Raw genomic sequence first — 13,743 nt, 5'->3', positions numbered from 1 at the left:
TGAGTTTTACTCTTGAAAATCTTCAAGGCATCTCAAAATCTACATAGGTCTGAACAACAGGAAAGATATTGTTTCTCGGTAGCACAGTTGTATCCATAAATATTGCAATTAATTGAGTGGAGGTTTTATAATAAACTGAAGCGTTAGTATGATGTATGATGAGGAATAGAGGATGTTTCCAGTTTCAACCAAAGAAACGACATCCAAAAAAAAATAAATGTGGAATGTTTTGGGATAAAGATGTAGTTGATTTATTGAAGTAAATATTCGTACTGTAGCTCCAAAATAAGTTTTAAAGCACATGATGTCAAAATAATATGAGCGAATCAGAAGTATGATAAAAGAAATTAGTAGAAAATATGGTCTTCTAGAAAGGTTAGATTAAAAAAGGAAAAGGACAGGGTGCATAGGTAGTGATGAAATGTTGAATCTGCTTAGGAAAACATGGGGTATAGTGAAGTGACGAACTTGTCATTGACATTATGTGGAAAGATTCATTTGTATTAGAAAACTCGATTTTTTTAACTTAGCGTTGTTGATAAATCCAGGTAATATTTTATTCCAATGATCAGTTTTGGTCAACACTAGAGTTGAGCGCGGTTCGCGGTTCGAGGTTCTCCAGTTCGCGGTTCGAGTGTTTTTGGGGGCTGTTCTAGATCGAACTAGAATTCGAGCTTTTTGCTAAAGCTCGATAGTTCTAGATACGTTCGAGAACGGTTCTAGCAGCAAAAAGACAAGCTAAGAGTCACACTAATATGAAATTTCAGCGTATAGTGTGCGGGAACAGCGCATTCAGACCACTGCTGTATGTATAATGGCGATCGCCATTTTTTTTTTTTTTTCCTTGTCTTCCTTCCCTAAGCGCGCGCGTGTAGTGGGGCGGGCAGGCATGTTAGCCAATCCCAGACACACACACAGCTAAGTGGACTTTTAGCCAGAGAACCAATTGAATGTGTGATAGGATGTCCATGTCACATGTCCCTGCATTATAAAAACGAGTATCTGCCCGTCCGGACACCATTATCTCTTCTGCGTCTGGGTGTCAGTTACCGCTGGCGCAGCTCCTGTCTCCGATACTGCTGTGTACGCTCTATACACAGCGCTATACAGAATAGGGATAGAAGTTTCTTTCAGCCCTTGTAAGGGCTAATACCGGCAGGATCAGAGCCATAGGTGACAGTCAGGTCCGTGAAAACAGATTTTAACAGCTACACAAGATGACAGCGTCTGTGTAGCTAAGGTCAGGGATTTCCTCGCTGCATTTCCCCATTAGGAGGTATAGAAAGGGAGGCTTCCTTTCCTCTACCCAGACCCACAACCCTGCCACTGTACCATCCTGCCCTTTGCACACTCAAACTCATTGTTACTTAGCCATTATACTAGCAAACACTGAGGAAACTTAGTGGCATCCTAAGCGTGGCTGTTGGACTTCTGTATTGTCCCACTAGTGCAAAGATATTTGCAGCACGTCTGCCTGCATTGCACATTCAAACTCATTGTTACTAAGCCATTATACTAGCAAACACTGAGGAAACTTAGTGGCATCCTAAAAGTGGCTGTTGGACTTCCATTAGTGCCCCACTGGTGCCAAGCTATTTCTAGCACCTCTGCATGACACCCTCCTGCTCTGTTTTTAATAAGCTATAATGATAGCAAAAAATGCTGCCATTTAGTGGCATACAAGAAGTGGCTGTTGTACTCCATTAGTGCCCCACTGGTGCCAAGCTATTTCTAGCACCTCTGCATGACACCCTCCTGCTCTGTTTTTAATAAGCTATAATAATAGCAAAAAATGCTGCCATTTAGTGGCATACAAGAAGTGGCTGTTGTACTCCAATAGTGCCCCACTGGTGCAAATCTATGTGCAGCACCTCTGCATGACACCCTCCTGCTCTGTTTTTAATAAGCTATAATGATAGCAAAAAATGCTGCCATTTAGTGGCATCATAAAAGTGGCTGTTGGACTTCATTATTGTTCCACTAGTGCAAAGATATTTGCAGCACGTCTGCCTGCATTGCACACTCAAACTCATTGTTACTAAGCCATTATAATACCAAACACTGAGTAAACTTAGTTGCATCCTAAAAGTGGCTGTTGGACTTCATTAGTGTCCCACTGGTGCAAAGCTATTTCTAGCACCTCTGTATGACACCCTCCTGCTCTGTTTTTAATAAGCTATAATAATAGCAAAAAATGCTTCCATTTAGTGGCATACAAGAAGTGGCTGTTGTACTCCATTAGTGTCCCACTGGTGCCAAGCTATTTCTAGCACCTCTGCATGACAGCCTCCTGCTCTGTTTTTAATAAGCTATAATGATAGCAAAAAATGCTGCCATTTAGTGGCATACAAGAAGTGGCTGTTGTATTCCATTATTGTCCCACTGGTGCCAAGCTATTTCTAGCACCTCTGCATGACACCCTCCTGCTCTGTTTTTAATAAGCTATAATAATAGCAAAAAATGCTGCCATTTAGTGGCATACAAGAACTGGCTGTTGTATTCCATTATTGTCCCACTGATGCCAAGCTATTTCTAGCACCTCTGCATGACACCCTCCTGCTCTGTTTTTAATAAGCTATAATAATAGCAAAACATGCTGCCATTTAGTGGCATACAAGAACTGGCTGTTGTACTCCATTATTGTCCCACTGGTGCCAAGCTATTTCTAGCACCTCTGCATGACACCCTCCTGCTCTGTTTTTAATAAGCTATAATAATAGCAAAAAATGCTGCCATTTAGTGGCATACAAGAACTGGCTGTTGTATTCCATTATTGTCCCACTGGTGCCAAGCTATTTCTAGCACCTCTGCATGACACCCTCCTGCTCTGTTTTTAATAAGCTATAATAATAGCAAAAAATGCTGCCATTTAGTGGCATACAAGAACTGGCTGTTGTATTCCATTATTGTCCCACTGGTGCCAAGCTATTTCTAGCACCTCTGCATGACACCCTCCTGCTCTGTTTTTAATAAGCTATAATAATAGCAAAAAATGCTGCCATTTAGTGGCATACAAGAACTGGCTGTTGTATTCCATTATTGTCCCACTGGTGCCAAGCTATTTCTAGCACCTCTGCATGACACCCTCCTGCTCTGTTTTTATAAGCTATAATAATAGCAAAAAATGCTGCCATTTAGTGACTTAAAAGAAGTGACTGTTGGACTTCCATTAGTGTCCCACTGGTGCAAATCTATTTGCAGCACCACTGCATTTCACACTCATGCACATTTTGCTACGCTAATTTTATAGCAAACTCAGGGAATTCCTTGCTGCATTTGATCATTCGGAGGGATAGAAAGTGAGGCTTCTTTTACTGTCCTGGTACCCACAGAACACGGCCACTCTACCCACCTGTCCACTTTTGCCACGCTATTTAATTTGCCCAAAGAGCTGACTCTTTTTCTGCCTTCCTAAAATTGTCTGTAATACTAAGTTAGTGTTCCTTTGCTGCCAAGCAAGGTACAACACATGTGCATTCTACACTCCTTTCCATTTCTGGAATGCAATTATTAAATGCAGGTAGTCCAGCCAATCTGTGACGAAGGTGCAGGTGTAGATATAATGTAGCCTGCATCCAATGTTGGTTTTCCCGATGTCTGACAGCTCAACAATACCATCTGTTTCCACTTCCAAAACAAGTGATGACCTGCCAATCACACTCCCTGTTGCGTGTAAAGGGGTGGAAGTTCAGTGTGAAAAACCATGTGAGACTGCTGTCCCCACAGTCACAGAGGATGAAGAGCACGCAGATGCACTTGATGGGGCAGGCGGTGGTTGCACAGGCACGCTAGGCCGCATTGTAGCACAGTGAAATTCACATTGCGACTTATGCTTCATTTTAAGTCGTGTACAGGGTGGGCTCCCCAGTATGCAGCAAAACCAGGCAACAGGAAAAGGACTCTAGTCAGTTGGGTTGATAAATGATTGTTTAACTTTACCAAAACAAACAATAAGAACCATGCATACAATTTAAATAATTGAACAATCTATTCTGTTGCCTACTACCTGCTAATCCCTCTGCGTAGCAGTAATTGTGTGTTTGTGCGTGTGTGTGTTTGTGTGTGCGAACACGAATTACCAGTGGCGCATCACAAGAGCTTCCCAGTTATCTACGTAAACATAGACAAAACACATTACCCCCCCGAATACCCTTGTTAGCTGAAGCCTCACAGATAAGGCAGATGATAACAGTGTGAATGCAAACCACACAGCTCTGCAACACAGTCATGGAAATCTTGAAAATCAACAGTCAATGCAAACATGTGTCGCTGTCCCTCTATGATTTAAACTGTACGTGACAATTTGACAGTGCAGAGGCAGCAAGTCTTATTGTCTATAAATAGTCGGCCTACCCGGAACAGATATGTGTTTTGCTAATAAAACAAAGTGTTGCGTGCCTGCATTATTGTCTGGGCACAGCTTACCGTACCCGGGTACTGTGATGTCCAGTTGCCAGAAATACAGACTTTACGCTCCTCTCACGGTAAGCAGTATAGACAGCACCGTAAGAATGTTGGTCTGTGGCACAGGATGCTGCTCACTGGCGTTACGGTACTCCTCACCAAACTCCAAAATGACTCCCCTCACAATTGAACGAAGTGTTTCCGCGGTGGCTCCTTGCTGTAACACACACCTTTAGCTTTTCCTTCTGTTCATAGACAGCATCTCCAAGTCCACACCCGAAGAGCAATTTCTCCTCCACGTCTAAGTGTGGAGAGGCAGCTAGTGCGCATGCGTGTGCCGATTTACCCCAGCCGCAGCCTAACTACAGTGTTTCGCCTAGTGAGTATGCTCAGCCTGACTGTGCCATTCCTGAGGCTAAGTCTTCATTTCGGGATACAGCGCATGCTCCCACACTTAGTGCGAAAAGCCTCTTTGCACAGGTACTTGCATTCCGTGCCGGGTCTAAGTCCTGTTTTTTGCCTAGACACCATGCTAAAGCTGATAGTCTTTTTTCAGAGACTCTATTTCATGCTACTGAGTATGCTCAGGCACTTACTGCATCAGAGACTAGGTCCGGTAATGAACTCTTTGGCCCTGCCCCTGATGTGGGGGCCCATATATACCACAGGGCATCAGGTGTCCTGACGATGTGGCCAGGCCACTCCCAAATGGCTTGCAGAGGCCCGCCCCTATGACTTGTCACCTCATTTTTGATGGTCAGACGATGACTGGTGAGGTGTTTGTGTCGTGGCAGCCATGAGGTCATTATTGAAGTTGCGGTTCCAAATAGGACGCTAGTTATGCCACTCATGACGTGTCACTCTGCTTTTGTCTCCAGGAGGTGCATTGTGGTCCACCCTGGTTTGGGGCGGACCCAGGTTATAAAACGGGCTGGAGCCAACAAGGAGGTGCGCAGTCTTCTATTATGCTCCGAAAGAGCACACCTCCATGTGTTGAACCCATTGCGGCTTTAGGCCAGAGGTAGGCAGGGATAGGGCGTCGATGCAGGCCGCCACCACAGTTGGTAACGCAGAATGGTTAAGACCAGCTCCTGTCCTACAAGTCCTGCTTGTGCAGCCCAGTGGCATTAACAGGCCTGCTGCTGCTGATGCGCCTGCTGTCCACAGGTGTGGCCCCAATGCACACGGTCAGCGTACTCAATGGCCCCTGTGATGTTAACAGGGAGTTTCTGGGCTGGGTGGGTGTGTGGACCCTGTGACGCTAACAGGGCTCCCACTTTCAAGATCCGAGTGGCGTCTAACTCGGTTCAGGCTACTAGTAGTTTCATAGCCACACAGCTCTGTATCCTCCACCTAACCTTCCAGTTGCCAACCTCTCCTTTTCCATCTGGGAGCACGGTGGACATTGACTGCTGATGGGGATATATACCTTTCTCTTTCTTTTCTTATTAATTTTCGTTATATAGCGGTAACATAGTATATACCACCTTATCCAAATCTGCCAGTCCCACCGTAACAGATGGTGTTTCTTCAGCAAATGTTACTTTTGCTTAACCACCAAATCCACGGACCAAAACTTTTTTCCCCTTTCCAACACACCTGTTCCCCTTTCCACCAGCATCTGTCCTTTTTCAACTCATTTTGTATATGACCAAAAGTGCAACTCTGCAGGGACACCGTACTCAATGCCATCTCAGCACAGCAGCCAGCCCTCGGTCCCTCAGATGTGGACAAGTAAAAGACCATTTCCTCCTATCCATGACAAAGCGTTGAGATTCACTCTGTGCAGCACTGGTGTTTAGTGGAAAAGCAGACCTAAGATTGCGTACCACCTTCTGCAGATACTCCTGTATATGTGCGTCCCTTTCTATGGCAGGAATTATTTCGCCAAATTTTGTCTTGTACCGGGGATCTAACAGTGTGGCAACCCAGTAGTTAGCATTACTTCGAATTCGTACAATCTGAGGGCCATGTTGTAGATAGTGCAGCAAGAAGGCGCTCATGTGTCTTGTGCATTCAGGAGGACCAAGTCATTGGTGTGTTGGTAGCAGAGAGGTGAGAATCGTGCCTCCTTCCTCTGCCCTCTCCCCCCAACCTCGCACAACCGAAATGTGAGCAAGCTCTCACTCATCTGCTGAGTCTTCCATGCCAATCGCCAGTTCGTCCTCCATTTCTTCATGGGCTCCTGCACCTTCCTCAACACTTTTTGCTGATACTATGCGCCCTTGTTAATCCCTCTCCCCCACCATGACTGCCGCCTAGGTGCCGCTGACCATCTGGACCTCGTAGATCTTGTTATCCCTTCCGCATATGACTCCTCCTATACTTCCTCCCCTTCCTCTTGTCCCAACACCTGACTCCGAATAATGCTTACAGTGTGCTCCATCATGTAGATGACCAGAATTGTCACACTGAGAATGGCATTGCCAGTGCTAAACATCTTCGTCGACATTTGTAAACTGTGTAGAAGGGTGCATAGGTCCTTGATCTGACACCACTCCAGCAGCGTGATCTGTACCACCTCTGGATCAAGTTAGGCCAGGCTATATGCCATAACGTATTGCAGCAGGGTTCGGCGGTGCTGCCACAAACGCTGCAACATGTGCAGATTCAAATTCCTGCGTGTCGGCACATCGCATTTCAGGCGTTTAACCACCAGACCTAAAGACTTCTGGAGCGACGAAAGTTGTTGAGCTGGTGTGTGCGAACAATGGAAGTGAGTACATAGCGAGCGTGCCCGCTGCACAAGGCCATGTAGGCCGAGATGGTGTTTTAAAAATTGCTGGAGAATTAGATTCAACACGTGAGCCACACAAGGCACATGTGTCACATTGTCACGGCAAAGGGCCGCACCCATGTTTGCATCATTGTCACACTCGGCCTTCCCTGGCTGCTGGTTGAGTGGAGACAACCATTGATGAAACTTGGTCTCCAGAGCTAACCGTCCACAACTTCTCAGCGGTGTGACTCACATTTCCCATACATTTCAAAGTAAACAATTGACCGCATGATGGCATTGAGCTCTGCTGCCAGCATAGTAAGGAGGAGGTGTGTGGTTTTCCTTGTGCGCAGTTACAAGGAAGGGTGCCCTGACCACACAGGGTTTGGGCCGAGGTGAAGGACCCACACGAGGTTGAGGAGGCAGAAGCAGTGTATTAACTTCTACATACAGAGGAAGGATTGATACAACTCGTGGGGACAGCAAGACTTGTACAGCAGACCATTCTCCATCTCTCCCCATAGTAACCCATTGCCCAGTCAGCGACATGTAACACCCCTGTCCATGCTTACTGGTCCAAGTATCTGTAGTGAAATGCACCCTGTCATACAGTTTCTCAAAGAAGCGGTGATGTTTGGTGCAACATGCTGGTGTAGCGCGTGCACGCCTTTGTTGGAGAAGCCTGAGCATCGGCTCTTGGGGCACTGCGATGGGCATAAGGTCTCAAAAATCCTCGGTTAAAAAGGATGGAAAGGAAGCATTTTGGTAGCCAACAGTTTGCAGATGCTGAAAGTCAAGCTCTAAGCCATGTCATGCCCTTCTAAAAGCATGTAAAACACAGCAAGGGGACTCCAACCACAGTCTCCCTCGTTTCCACTAATTGGGCCACACACACCCCACTTGACTGGCATCAGTTGACCCCCATTTTCAAGATGAAAAAGATGCTTTGCATGAAGCACTCTCAAAAATACGCATGCCTTTCGCCTCCCCTGGATGAGCCAGGGGAAGAAAAGCCCTCTGAGAGCCATGACTTGTTCATCTTGGTTCTTTTTTCAAAAGCGAGGGGACTCCAACCACAGTCTCCCTCATTTCCATTAATTGGGCCACACACACCCCACTTGACTGGCATCAGTTGACCCCCATTTTCAAGATGAAAAAGATGTTTTGCATGATGCACTCTCAAAAATACACGTGCCTTTCGCCTCCCCTGGCTGAGCCAGGGGAAGAAAAGTCCTCTGAGAGCCATGACTTGTTCATCTTGGTGAACGTTAGTCTGTCCACATTGTCAGTGGACAGATGCATGTGCTTAGCTGTCAGCACACCCCCAGCAGCACTGAGGACACGTTCCGAGAAAACGCTGGCTGCCGAACACAACAAGATCCCCAAGGCGTACGTGGTGAGCTCAGGCAATTTATCCAGATTGGAAGCCTAAAATGAGCAGGCCTCAAGTTGCACAGTAATGGCATGGATGTTCCCTTGCATATACCCCTATCTGTGTCTCCTCTTTTTCCTTGTCCAGCTGTTTTGTTTTCGCATGAGTATATGTCCTTGTCACTTTCCCATGTGTTTGTGTTGTGTTGTCAATTGTTTGTCACCTTTTGGACACCATTGAGGGTGTTTTCTAGGTGTTTTTATGTGTTTGTGATTGCCTGCCATTGTTTCCTATGCGGTTCGAGTTCGGTTCGTCGAACGTTCGCCGAACTGAACTCGAACGAGACCTCCGTTCGACGAACCGAACCCGAGCCGAACCACGGCCGGTTCGCTCATCTCTAGTCAACACTCTAAACATAAAGCAAAAATGAAAGCCAATATACAGAGGAAAGTTAAAGTTGGAGTATGAAATTTCCAGTGAAGAGTATGGTCTACATTGGTGGCCAGTCTACAGCGCTTGATAAGTCGCCTTAAAAAATAAAGCTGTTAGTGCAAATTTAATGATTGCACTGTTTTTATCAATCATCAGCTCCAGTTACAAGCTAAAGGTTGACAAAACCACTAGGATGGCCGAGTGGTTAAAGCGTTGAACTTAAGATCCAGCGGCTATGTATCCACGTAAGTTTGAACCCCACTCCTGGTATGAGTTTTACTCTTGAAAATCTTCAAGGCATCTCAAAATCTACATAGGTCTGAACAACAGGAAAGATATTGTTGCTCGGTAGCACAATTGTATAGCTGTAATATCCATGAATATTGCAATTCATTGAGTGGATGTTTTATAATAAACTGAAGTTTTAGTACGACGAATGATGATCACTAGAGGAAGTTTCCAGTTTCAACCAAATAAAAGACATCTAAAATAAATAAATGTGGAATGTTTTGGGATAAAGATGTAGTTAATTTATTGAGGTAAATAATCGTACGGTAGCTCCAAAAGAAGTTTTAAAGCACATGATGTCAAAATAATATGAGCGAATCAGAAGTATGATAAAAGAAATTTGTATAAAATATGGTCTTCTAGAAAGGTTAGATCAAAAAAGGAAAAGGACAGGGTGCATAGGTAGTGATGAAATGTTAAATCTGCTTAGGAAAACATGGAGTATAGTGAAGCGACGAACTTGTCATTGACATTATGTGGAAAGATTATTTTGTATTAGAAAACTCGATTTGTTTAACTTAGCGTTGTTGATAAATCCAGGTAACATTTTATTCCAATGATCAGTTTTGGTCATCTTTCTAAACATAGAGCAAAAATGAAAGCCAATATACAGAGGAAAGTTAAAGTTGGAGTATGACATTTCCAGTGAAGAGTATGGTCTACATTGGTGGCCGGTCTACAGCTCTTGATAAGTCACCTTATAAAATAAATCTATCTGTTAGTACAAATTTAATGATTGCACTGTTTTTATTAATCATCAGCTCTAGTTGCAAGCTAAAGACTGAAAATCAACCACCATGATGGCCGAGTGGTTAAGGCGTTGGATTTAAGATCCAGTAGCTATGTATCCGCGTGGGTTCACACCCCTCTCCTGGTATGAGTTTTACTCTTGAAAATCTTCAAGGCATCTCAAAATCTACATAGGTCTGAACAACAGGAAAGATATTGTTGCTCGGTAGCACAGTTGTATACCTGTATTATCCATGAATATTGCAATTAATTGAGTGGATGTTTTATAATAAACTGAAGCTCTAGTACGACGTATGTTGATCACTAGAGGAAGTTTCCATTTTCAAGCAAAGAGAAGACATCTAAAAAAAACAAATGTGGAATGTTTTGGGAAAAAGATGTAGTTGATTTATTGAGGTAAATAATCGTACTGTAGCTCCAAAAGAAGTTTTAAAGCACATGATGTCAAAATAATATGAGTGAATCAGAAGTATGATAAAAGAAATTTGTATAAAATATGGTCTTCTAGAAAGGTTAGATCAAAAAAGGAAAAGGACAGGGTGCATAGGTAGTGATGAAATGTTGAATCTGCTTAGGAAAACATGGAGTATAGTGAAGTGACGAACTCGTCATTGACATTATGTGGAAAGATTAATTTGTATTAGGAAACTCGATTTTTTTAACTTAGCGTTGTTGATAAATCCAGGTAACATTTTATTCCAATGATCAGTTTTGGTCATCTTTCTAAACATAGAGCAAAAATGAAAGCCAATATACAGAGGAAAGTTAAAGTTGTAGTATGAAATTTATAGTGAAGAGTATGGTCTACATTGCTGACCAGTTTACGGCTCTTGATAAGTCACCTTATAAAATAAAGCTATCTGTTAGTGCAAATTTAATGATTGCACTGTTTTTATCAATCATCAGCTCCAGTTACAAGCTAAAGACTGTAACACAGCCACCAGGATGGCCGAGTGGTTAAGGCGTTGGAATTAAGATCCAATGGATATGAATCTGCGTAGGTTAGAACCCCACTCCTGGTATGAGTTTTACTCTTGAAAATCTTCAAGGCATCTCAAAATCTACATAGGTCTGAATGAAAGGAAAGATTTTGTTGCTCGGTTGCACAATTGTATACTTGTAATATCCATGAATATTGCAATTAATTGAGTGGATGTTTTATAATAAACTGAAGCTCTAGTACGACGTATGATGATCACTAGAGGAAGTTTCCAGTTTCAACCAAAGAAAAGACATCTAAAAAAAACAAATGTGGAATGTTTTGGGAAAAAGATGTAGTTGATTTATTGAGGTAAATAATCGTACTGTAGCTCCAAAAGAAGTTTTAAAGCACATGATGTAAAAATAAGATGAGCGAATCAAAAGTATGATAAAAGAAATTTGTATAAAATTTGGTCTTCTAGAAAGGTTAGATCAAAAAAGGAAAAGGACAGGGTGCATAGGTAGTGATGAAATGTTGAATCTGCTTAGGAAAACATGGGGTATAGTGAAGTGACGAACTTGTCATTGACATTATGTGGAAAGATTAATTTGTATTAGGAAACTCGATTTTTCTAACTTAGCATTGTTGATGCATGCCTTGAGCAGCCGTTCGAGGGTGAATATGTCTGCACTCGATGCAAGCATGTTGCGTATTTGGAAGCCAAGGTAACTGATCTAAATAAGCAGCTTTCAACACTCAGGGGCATTGCAAACCTGGAGAGGAGTTTAGAGCTCACTGAGCTTTCTCTGGCTGGGGCCAGTGATATGGAGGAGAGTGGAGGTGGAGAAGATCAGGACCCAGAGGTAGGTAGTTGGGTAACAGTTAGAAGAAGAGGTAGGGGGAAAAGTGTCAGGGAGCCTAGTCCTGACCTGGCACAACCTAGTAAATATGCCTGTTTGGCTGATATTAGGAATGAAGGGCCAGGACTAGGGTCACTACAGCAGGACGTTGCTCCTAGCAACCAGGAAAACAACTGCTGTAGGAAGGAGGGAAATAGGAGTGCAGCAAAGCCCAGACAGATGTTCGTGGTAGGGGACTCTATAATTAGGCGGACAGACAGGGTCATCTGTTGCCGAGACCGTGAATGCCGAACAGTGTGTTGTCTGCCGGGTGCTCGGGTTCGGCATATTGCGGATCGGATAGACAGATTGTTGGGTGGGGCTGGGGAAAACCCAGCGGTCATGGTGCACATTGGTACTAATGACAAAGTTAGAGGCAGGTGGAAGGTCCTTAAAAATGATTACAGGTAACTAGGAGAGAAGCTGATGTCCAGGACCTCCAAGGTGGTGTTTTCAGAAATACTACCGGTGCCACGAGCGTCACTAGAAAGACAGCGGGAGCTTAGGGAGATAAATACGTGGCTTAGAAATTGGTGCAGGAAGGAAGGGTTCGGGTTCATGGAGAACTGGGCTGACTTCTCAGTCGGCTACAGGCTCTACGGTAGGGACGGGCTGCACCTCAATGGGGAAGGGGCAGCTGTGCTGGGGGAGAAAATGGTCAGACGGATGGAAGAGCTTTTAAACTAGGATCTGGGGGAAGGGAGGGTAGTGGAGCAAAAAAGGGGATAGATAGAGCAGATAGAGACAGTGAGATGGTAGGGGTCAATGAAGAATTAGGGGGGATGGGACATGCAAGGAACGTAGGGAGGCTAGGAGTAATAAAGGTGTTAATAGGATTAAATGTCTACTGGCAAATGCAAGAAGTCTTGCAAACAAAATGAATGAATTGGAGACTCTTATGTCAACCATGGATTATGATATGGTCGGTATTACGGAAACCTGGCTGGATGAAAGCCATGACTGGGTGATAAACATACAGGGTTATAGTACATTTAGGAGGGACAGGAAAGACAAAAAAGGTGGTGGGGTGTGTATATTTATCAAATCTAACCTAAAACCTGTGTTGAATGATGACATTGGGGGGAACTGCAACAATGTAGAGTCAGTATGGGTAAATGTACATGGGGAGGGGAATAATGGAAAAATTGTAATTGGAGTTTGCTATAAGCCTCCTAACATACCTGAACATATAGAGGGTGAAATGCTGGAACAAATTGAAAAGGCAGCTAATAATAATAATCGGATTCTTATTATGGGGGATTTCAACTATCCAGACATACAGTGGGACATAGAATCTTCTGGTTGTGCTAAAAGCTGTAAATTCTTATCTACCATTCAAGACAATTACCTCTCTCAGATGGTAGATGAACCGACGAGGGGAGATAATTTGCTAGATTTGGTCCTGTCAAATAGACCGGATACAATTTCAGATCTACAGGTCCGGGAGCACTTGGGCACCAGCGATCATAATATGGTAAGCTTTAACGTAATATTCAATAAAACATTTCAAAGGGGAAATGCTAAAACCTGGAATTTTAGGAAAGCTGATTTCAACAAATTAAGGGAAGAGCTTAAATGTGTAGATTGGGACAAAGTCATGGTAACTGGGGATACTGAACATAAATAGGGAAAGTTTAAGGATATACTGCTAGAGTCCTGTAAAAAACGTATACCCTCTGGTAATAAAACGTCCCGGAATAAAAAGAAACCACTATGGATAAATAAGACTGTACAAAGTATAATAAAACAAAAACAAAGGGCATTTAAAATCTTGAAGGCTGAGAATACAGAAATAGCATTTCAGGAGTATAAAGATATCAATAGGCAATGCAAAAAAGAAATCAAACAAGCAAAACTAGCTACTGAAACAAAAATCGCCAATGACATTAAAATAAATCCCAAAATCTTTTATAAATACATTAATGCCAAAAGGAAAACAAAGGATAGTATTGGCCCC

General features: G+C 43.4%; 1 non-coding gene across 1 annotated transcript; it reads left to right on the top strand.

Annotated features, from left to right (window-relative positions):
* The first annotated feature begins 10,904 nt into the window (after positions 1 to 10,904).
* Positions 10,905 to 10,987, top strand: TRNAL-UAA (transfer RNA leucine (anticodon UAA)). Its single transcript has one exon. It is a non-coding gene; the product is annotated as a tRNA-Leu (tRNA).
* The last annotated feature ends 2,756 nt before the right edge of the window (positions 10,988 to 13,743 follow it).

This window comes from Anomaloglossus baeobatrachus, chromosome 3 (assembly GCF_048569485.1).
Source record: "Anomaloglossus baeobatrachus isolate aAnoBae1 chromosome 3, aAnoBae1.hap1, whole genome shotgun sequence".
Taxonomy (NCBI): Eukaryota; Metazoa; Chordata; class Amphibia; order Anura; family Aromobatidae; genus Anomaloglossus; species Anomaloglossus baeobatrachus.
Note: the sequence above shows the minus strand (reverse complement) of the source record. Positions and strands in the feature narration are given on the sequence as shown.